This window comes from Pseudophryne corroboree, unplaced genomic scaffold (assembly GCF_028390025.1).
Source record: "Pseudophryne corroboree isolate aPseCor3 unplaced genomic scaffold, aPseCor3.hap2 scaffold_522, whole genome shotgun sequence".
Taxonomy (NCBI): domain Eukaryota; kingdom Metazoa; phylum Chordata; class Amphibia; order Anura; family Myobatrachidae; genus Pseudophryne; species Pseudophryne corroboree.
The window spans coordinates 73,164-83,000 of NW_026970125.1; positions in this window are offsets into that span (position 1 = coordinate 73,164).

The following is a 9,837-nucleotide window of genomic DNA, read 5'->3' on the forward strand; positions in this document are numbered from 1 at the left end:
AAGCTGTCTTGTACCATTGCATTTTTCTCCCAAACGAAGGACACTAGAAAGAAAATTTTAAAGCCTCCTGTTAGACCATCATCTACACGACATAGTCCTGAATTTTCCAATGCGTAGCTCTTTGCAAAAGAGAGATATTGGCAAGGAAAAGCTGTCTTGTACCTTTGCATTTTTCTCCCAAACGAAGGACACTAGAAAGAAAATTTTAAAGCCTCCTGTTAGGCCATCATCTACACGACATAGCCCTGAATTTTCCAATGCGCAGCTCTTTGCAAAAGAGAGATATTAGCAAGGAAAAGCTGTCTTGTACCATTGCATTTTTCTCCCAAACGAAGGACACTAGAATTAAAATTTTAAAGCCTCCTGTTAGGCCATCATCTACACGATATAGCCCTGAATTTTCCAATGCGCAGCTCTTTGCAAACGAGAGATATTGGCAAGGAAAAGCTGTCTTGTACCTTTGCATTTTTCTCCCAAACGAAGGACACTAGAAAGAAAATTTTAAAGCCTCCTGTTAGACCATCATCTACACGACATAGCCCTGAATTTTCCAATGCGTAGCTCTTTGCAAAAGAGAGATATTGGCAAGGAAAAGCTGTCTTGTACCTTTGCATTTTTCTCCCAAACGAAGGACACTAGAAAGAAAATTTTAAAGCCTCCTGTTAGGCCATCATCTACACGACATAGCCCTGAATTTTCCAATGCGCAGCTCTTTGCAAAAGAGAGATATTGGCAAGGAAAAGCTTTCTTGTACCATTGCATTTTTCTCCCAAACGAAGGACACTAGAATTAAAATTTTAAAGCCTCCTGTTAGACCATCATCTACACGACATAGCCCTGAATTTTCCAATGCGCAGCTCTTTGCAAAAGAGAGATATTATCAAGGAAAAGCTGTCTTGTACCATTGCATTTTTCTCCCAAACGAAGGACACTAGAATTAAAATTTTAAAGCCTCCTGTTAGGCCATCATCTACACGATATAGCCCTGAATTTTCCAATGCGCAGCTCTTTGCAAACGAGAGATATTGGCAAGGAAAAGCTGTCTTGTACCTTTGCATTTTTCTCCCAAACGAAGGACACTAGAAAGAACATTTTAAAGCCTCCTGTTAGACCATCATCTACACGGCATAGCCATGAATTTTCCAATGCGCAGCTCTTTGCAAAAGAGAGATATTGGCAAGGAAAAGCTGTCTTGTACCTTTGCATTTTTCTCCCAAACGAAGGACACTAGAATTAAAATTTTAAAGCCTCCTGTTAGGCCATCATCTACACGATATAGCCCTGAATTTTCCAATGCGCAGCTCTTTGCAAAAGAGAGATATTGGCAAGGAAAAGCTGTCTTGTACCTTTGCATTTTTCTCCCAAACGAAGGACACTAGAAAGAAAATTTTAAAGCCTCCTGTTAGGCCATCATCTACACGACATAGCCCTGAATTTTCCAATGCGCAGCTCTTTGCAAAAGAGAGATATTGGCAAGGAAAAGCTGTCTTGTACCATTGCATTTTTCTCCCAAACGAAGGACACTAGAAAGAAAATTTTAAAGCCTCCTGTTAGACCATCATCTACACGACATAGCCCTGAATTTTCCAATGCGCAGTTTTTTGCAAAAGAGAGATATTCGCAAGGAAAAGCTGTCTTGTACCATTGCATTTTTCTCCCAAACGAAGGACACTAGAATTAAAATTTTAAAGCCTCCTGTTAGGCCATCATCTACACGATATAGCCCTGAATTTTCCAATGCGCAGCTCTTTGCAAACGAGAGATATTGGCAAGGAAAAGCTGTCTTGTACCTTTGCATTTTTCTCCCAAACGAAGGACACTAGAAAGAAAATTTTAAAGCCTCCTGTTAGGCCATCATCTACACGACATAGCCCTGAATTTTCCAATGCGCAGCTCTTTGCAAAAGAGAGATATTGGCAAGGAAAAGCTGTCTTGTACCATTGCATTTTTCTCCCAAACGAAGGACACTAGAAAGAAAATTTTAAAGCCTCCTGTTAGACCATCATCTACACGACATAGCCCTGAATTTTCCAATGCGTAGCTCTTTGCAAAAGAGAGATATTGGCAAGGAAAAGCTGTCTTGTACCTTTGCATTTTTCTCCCAAACGAAGGACACTAGAAAGAAAATTTTAAAGCCTCCTGTTAGGCCATCATCTACACGACATAGCCCTGAATTTTCCAATGCGCAGCTCTTTGCAAAAGAGAGATATTGGCAAGGAAAAGCTTTCTTGTACCATTGCATTTTTCTCCCAAACGAAGGACACTAGAATTAAAATTTTAAAGCCTCCTGTTAGGCCATCATCTACACGACATAGCCCTGAATTTTCCAATGCGCAGCTCTTTGCAAAAGAGAGATATTGGCAAGGAAAAGCTTTCTTGTACCATTGCATTTTTCTCCCAAACGAAGGACACTAGAATTAAAATTTTAAAGCCTCCTGTTAGACCATCATCTACACGACATAGCCCTGAATTTTCCAATGCGCAGCTCTTTGCAAAAGAGAGATATTATCAAGGAAAAGCTGTCTTGTACCATTGCATTTTTCTCCCAAACGAAGGACACTAGAATTAAAATTTTAAAGCCTCCTGTTAGGCCATCATCTACACGATATAGCCCTGAATTTTCCAATGCGCAGCTCTTTGCAAACGAGAGATATTGGCAAGGAAAAGCTGTCTTGTACCTTTGCATTTTTCTCCCAAACGAAGGACACTAGAAAGAACATTTTAAAGCCTCCTGTTAGACCATCATCTACACGGCATAGCCATGAATTTTCCAATGCGCAGCTCTTTGCAAAAGAGAGATATTGGCAAGGAAAAGCTGTCTTGTACCTTTGCATTTTTCTCCCAAACGAAGGACACTAGAATTAAAATTTTAAAGCCTCCTGTTAGGCCATCATCTACACGATATAGCCCTGAATTTTCCAATGCGCAGCTCTTTGCAAAAGAGAGATATTGGCAAGGAAAAGCTGTCTTGTACCTTTGCATTTTTCTCCCAAACGAAGGACACTAGAAAGAAAATTTTAAAGCCTCCTGTTAGGCCATCATCTACACGACATAGCCCTGAATTTTCCAATGCGCAGCTCTTTGCAAAAGAGAGATATTGGCAAGGAAAAGCTGTCTTGTACCATTGCATTTTTCTCCCAAACGAAGGACACTAGAAAGAAAATTTTAAAGCCTCCTGTTAGACCATCATCTACACGACATAGCCCTGAATTTTCCAATGCGCAGCTCTTTGCAAAAGAGAGATATTGGCAAGGAAAAGCTGTCTTGTACCATTGCATTTTTCTCCCAAACGAAGGACACTAGAATTAAAATTTTAAAGCCTCCTGTTAGGCCATCATCTACACGATATAGCCCTGAATTTTCCAATGCGCAGCTCTTTGCAAACGAGAGATATTGGCAAGGAAAAGCTGTCTTGTACCTTTGCATTTTTCTCCCAAACGAAGGACACTAGAAAGAAAATTTTAAAGCCTCCTGTTAGGCCATCATCTACACGACATAGCTCTGAATTTTCCAATGCGCAGCTCTTTGCAAAAGAGAGATATTGGCAAGGAAAAGCTGTCTTGTACCATTGCATTTTTCTCCCAAACGAAGGACACTAGAAAGAAAATTTTAAAGCCTCCTGTTAGACCATCATCTACACGACATAGTCCTGAATTTTCCAATGCGTAGCTCTTTGCAAAAGAGAGATATTGGCAAGGAAAAGCTGTCTTGTACCTTTGCATTTTTCTCCCAAACGAAGGACACTAGAAAGAAAATTTTAAAGCCTACTGTTAGGCCATCATCTACACGACATAGCCCTGAATTTTCCAATGCGCAGCTCTTTGCAAAAGAGAGATATTAGCAAGGAAAAGCTGTCTTGTACCATTGCATTTTTCTCCCAAACGAAGGACACTAGAATTAAAATTTTAAAGCCTCCTGTTAGGCCATCATCTACACGATATAGCCCTGAATTTTCCAATGCGCAGCTCTTTGCAAACGAGAGATATTGGCAAGGAAAAGCTGTCTTGTACCTTTGCATTTTTCTCCCAAACGAAGGACACTAGAAAGAACATTTTAAAGCCTCCTGTTAGACCATCATCTACACGACATAGCCCTGAATTTTCCAATGCGCAGCTCTTTGCAAAAGAGAGATATTGGCAAGGAAAAGCTGTCTTGTACCATTGCATTTTTCTCCCAAACGAAGGACACTAGAAAGAAAATGTTAAAGCCTCCTGTTAGGCCATCATCTACACGACATAGCCCTGAATTTTCCAATGCGCAGCTCTTTGCAAAAGAGAGATATTGGCAAGGAAAAGCTTTCTTGTACCATTGCATTTTTCTCCCAAACGAAGGACACTAGAATTAAAATTTTAAAGCCTCCTGTTAGACCATCATCTACACGACATAGCCCTGAATTTTCCAATGCGCAGCTCTTTGCAAAAGAGAGATATTATCAAGGAAAAGCTGTCTTGTACCATTGCATTTTTCTCCCAAACGAAGGACACTAGAATTAAAATTTTAAAGCCTCCTGTTAGGCCATCATCTACACGATATAGCCCTGAATTTTCCAATGCGCAGCTCTTTGCAAACGAGAGATATTGGCAAGGAAAAGCTGTCTTGTACCTTTGCATTTTTCTCCCAAACGAAGGACACTAGAAAGAACATTTTAAAGCCTCCTGTTAGACCATCGTCTACACGGCATAGCCATGGATTTTCCAATGCGCAGCTCTTTGCAAAAGAGAGATATTGGCAAGGAAAAGCTGTCTTGTACCTTTGCATTTTTCTCCCAAACGAAGGACACTAGAATTAAAATTTTAAAGCCTCCTGTTAGGCCATCATCTACACGATATAGCCCTGAATTTTCCAATGCGCAGCTCTTTGCAAAAGAGAGATATTGGCAAGGAAAAGCTGTCTTGTACCTTTGCATTTTTCTCCCAAACGAAGGACACTAGAAAGAAAATTTTAAAGCCTCCTGTTAGGCCATCATCTACACGACATAGCCCTGAATTTTCCAATGCGCAGCTCTTTGCAAAAGAGAGATATTGGCAAGGAAAAGCTGTCTTGTACCATTGCATTTTTCTCCCAAACGAAGGACACTAGAAAGAAAATTTTAAAGCCTCCTGTTAGACCATCATCTACACGACATAGCCCTGAATTTTCCAATGCGCAGCTCTTTGCAAAAGAGAGATATTGGCAAGGAAAAGCTGTCTTGTACCATTGCATTTTTCTCCCAAACGAAGGACACTAGAATTAAAATTTTAAAGCCTCCTGTTAGGCCATCATCTACACGATATAGCCCTGAATTTTCCAATGCGCAGCTCTTTGCAAACGAGAGATATTGGCAAGGAAAAGCTGTCTTGTACCTTTGCATTTTTCTCCCAAACGAAGGACACTAGAAAGAAAATTTTAAAGCCTCCTGTTAGGCCATCATCTACACGACATAGCTCTGAATTTTCCAATGCGCAGCTCTTTGCAAAAGAGAGATATTGGCAAGGAAAAGCTGTCTTGTACCATTGCATTTTTCTCCCAAACGAAGGACACTAGAAAGAAAATTTTAAAGCCTCCTGTTAGACCATCATCTACACGACATAGTCCTGAATTTTCCAATGCGTAGCTCTTTGCAAAAGAGAGATATTGGCAAGGAAAAGCTGTCTTGTACCTTTGCATTTTTCTCCCAAACGAAGGACACTAGAAAGAAAATTTTAAAGCCTACTGTTAGGCCATCATCTACACGACATAGCCCTGAATTTTCCAATGCGCAGCTCTTTGCAAAAGAGAGATATTAGCAAGGAAAAGCTGTCTTGTACCATTGCATTTTTCTCCCAAACGAAGGACACTAGAATTAAAATTTTAAAGCCTCCTGTTAGGCCATCATCTACACGATATAGCCCTGAATTTTCCAATGCGCAGCTCTTTGCAAACGAGAGATATTGGCAAGGAAAAGCTGTCTTGTACCTTTGCATTTTTCTCCCAAACGAAGGACACTAGAAAGAACATTTTAAAGCCTCCTGTTAGACCATCATCTACACGGCATAGCCATGAATTTTCCAATGCGCAGCTCTTTGCAAAAGAGAGATATTGGCAAGGAAAAGCTGTCTTGTACCATTGCATTTTTCTCCCAAACGAAGGACACTAGAAAGAACATTTTAAAGCCTCCTGTTAGACCATCATCTACACGACATAGCCCTGAATTTTCCAATGCGTAGCTCTTTGCAAAAGAGAGATATTGGCAAGGAAAAGCTGTCTTGTACCTTTGCATTTTTCTCCCAAACGAAGGACACTAGAAAGAAAATTTTAAAGCCTCCAGTTAGGCCATCATCTACACGACATAGCCCTGAATTTTCCAATGCGCAGCTCTTTGCAAAAGAGAGATATTGGCAAGGAAAAGCTTTCTTGTACCATTGCATTTTTCTCCCAAACGAAGGACACTAGAATTAAAATTTTAAAGCCTCCTGTTAGGCCATCATCTACACGACATAGCCCTGAATTTTCCAATGCGCAGCTCTTTGCAAAAGAGAGATATTGGCAAGGAAAAGCTTTCTTGTACCATTGCATTTTTCTCCCAAACGAAGGACACTAGAATTAAAATTTTAAAGCCTCCTGTTAGACCATCATCTACACGACATAGCCCTGAATTTTCCAATGCGCAGCTCTTTGTAAAAGAGAGATATTATCAAGGAAAAGCTGTCTTGTACCATTGCATTTTTCTCCCAAACGAAGGACACTAGAAAGAACATTTTAAAGCCTCCTGTTAGACCATCATCTACACGACATAGCCCTGAATTTTCCAATGCGTAGCTCTTTGCAAAAGAGAGATATTGGCAAGGAAAAGCTGTCTTGTACCTTTGCATTTTTCTCCCAAACGAAGGACACTAGAAAGAAAATTTTAAAGCCTCCTGTTAGGCCATCATCTACACGACATAGCCCTGAATTTTCCAATGCGCAGCTCTTTGCAAAAGAGAGATATTGGCAAGGAAAAGCTTTCTTGTACCATTGCATTTTTCTCCCAAACGAAGGACACTAGAATTAAAATTTTAAAGCCTCCTGTTAGGCCATCATCTACACGACATAGCCCTGAATTTTCCAATGCGCAGCTCTTTGCAAAAGAGAGATATTGGCAAGGAAAAGCTTTCTTGTACCATTGCATTTTTCTCCCAAACGAAGGACACTAGAATTAAAATTTTAAAGCCTCCTGTTAGACCATCATCTACACGACATAGCCCTAAATTTTCCAATGCGCAGCTCTTTGCAAAAGAGAGATATTATCAAGGAAAAGCTGTCTTGTACCATTGCATTTTTCTCCCAAACGAAGGACACTAGAATTAAAATTTTAAAGCCTCCTGTTAGGCCATCATCTACACGATATAGCCCTGAATTTTCCAATGCGCAGCTCTTTGCAAACGAGAGATATTGGCAAGGAAAAGCTGTCTTGTACCTTTGCATTTTTCTCCCAAACGAAGGACACTAGAAAGAACATTTTAAAGCCTCCTGTTAGACCATCATCTACACGGCATAGCCATGAATTTTCCAATGCGCAGCTCTTTGCAAAAGAGAGATATTGGCAAGGAAAAGCTGTCTTGTACCTTTGCATTTTTCTCCCAAACGAAGGACACTAGAAAGAAAATTTTAAAGCCTCCTGTTAGGCCATCATCTACACGACATAGCCCTGAATTTTCCAATGCGCAGCTCTTTGCAAAAGAGAGATATGGGCAAGGAAAAGCTGTCTTGTACCATTGCATTTTTCTCCCAAACGAAGGACACTAGAAAGAAAATTTTAAAGCCTCCTGTTAGACCATCATCTACACGACATAGCCCTGAATTTTCCAATGCGCAGCTCTTTGCAAAAGAGAGATATTATCAAGGAAAAGCTGTCTTGTACCATTGCATTTTTCTCCCAAACGAAGGACACTAGAATTAAAATTTTAAAACCTCCTGTTAGGCCATCATCTACACGATATAGCCCTGAATTTTCCAATGCGCAGCTCTTTGCAAACGAGAGATATTGGCAAGGAAAAGCTTTCTTGTACCATTGCATTTTTCTCCCAAACGAAGGACACTAGAATTAAAATTTTAAAGCCTCCTGTTAGGCCATCATCTACACGATATAGCCCTGAATTTTCCAATGCGCAGCTCTTTGCAAAAGAGAGATATTGGCAAGGAAAAGCTGTCTTGTACCATTGCATTTTTCTCCCAAACGAAGGACACTAGAAAGAAAATTTTAAAGCCTCCTGTTAGACCATCATCTACACGACATAGTCCTGAATTTTCCAATGCGTAGCTCTTTGCAAAAGAGAGATATTGGCAAGGAAAAGCTGTCTTGTACCTTTGCATTTTTCTCCCAAACGAAGGACACTAGAAAGAAAATTTTAAAGCCTCCTGTTAGGCCATCATCTACACGACATAGCCCTGAATTTTCCAATGCGCAGCTCTTTGCAAAAGAGAGATATTGGCAAGGAAAAGCTTTCTTGTACCATTGCATTTTTCTCCCAAACGAAGGACACTAGAATTAAAATTTTAAAGCCTCCTGTTAGACCATCATCTACACGACATAGCCCTGAATTTTCCAATGCGCAGCTCTTTGCAAAAGAGAGATATTATCAAGGAAAAGCTGTCTTGTACCTTTGCATTTTTCTCCCAAACGAAGGACACTAGAATTAAAATTTTAAAGCCTCCTGTTAGGCCATCATCTACACGATATAGCCCTGAATTTTCCAATGCGCAGCTCTTTGCAAACGAGAGATATTGGCAAGGAAAAGCTGTCTTGTACCTTTGCATTTTTCTCCCAAACGAAGGACACTAGAAAGAACATTTTAAAGCCTCCTGTTAGACCATCATCTACACGGCATAGCCATGAATTTTCCAATGCGCAGCTCTTTGCAAAAGAGAGATATTGGCAAGGAAAAGCTGTCTTGTACCTTTGCATTTTTCTCCCAAACGAAGGACACTAGAATTAAAATTTTAAAGCCTCCTGTTAGGCCATCATCTACACGATATAGCCCTGAATTTTCCAATGCGCAGCTCTTTGCAAAAGAGAGATATTGGCAAGGAAAAGCTGTCTTGTACCTTTGCATTTTTCTCCCAAACGAAGGACACTAGAATTAAAATTTTAAAGCCTCCTGTTAGGCCATCATCTACACGATATAGCCCTGAATTTTCCAATGCGCAGCTCTTTGCAAACGAGAGATATTGGCAAGGAAAAGCTGTCTTGTACCTTTGCATTTTTCTCCCAAACGAAGGACACTAGAAAGAACATTTTAAAGCCTCCTGTTAGACCATCATCTACACGGCATAGCCATGAATTTTCCAATGCGCAGCTCTTTGCAAAAGAGAGATATTGGCAAGGAAAAGCTGTCTTGTACCTTTGCATTTTTCTCCCAAACGAAGGACACTAGAATTAAAATTTTAAAGCCTCCTGTTAGGCCATCATCTACACGATATAGCCCTGAATTTTCCAATGCGCAGCTCTTTGCAAAAGAGAGATATTGGCAAGGAAAAGCTGTCTTGTACCTTTGCATTTTTCTCCCAAACGAAGGACACTAGAAAGAAAATTTTAAAGCCTCCTGTTAGGCCATCATCTACACGACATAGCCCTGAATTTTCCAATGCGCAGCTCTTTGCAAAAGAGAGATATTATCAAGGAAAAGCTGTCTTGTACCATTGCATTTTTCTCCCAAACGAAGGACACTAGAAAGAAAATTTTAAAGCCTCCTGTTAGACCATCATCTACACGACATAGCCCTGAATTTTCCAATGCGCAGCTCTTTGCAAAAGAGAGATATTATCAAGGAAAAGCTGTCTTGTACCATTGCATTTTTCTCCCAAACGAAGGACACTAGAATTAAAATTTTAAAACCTCCT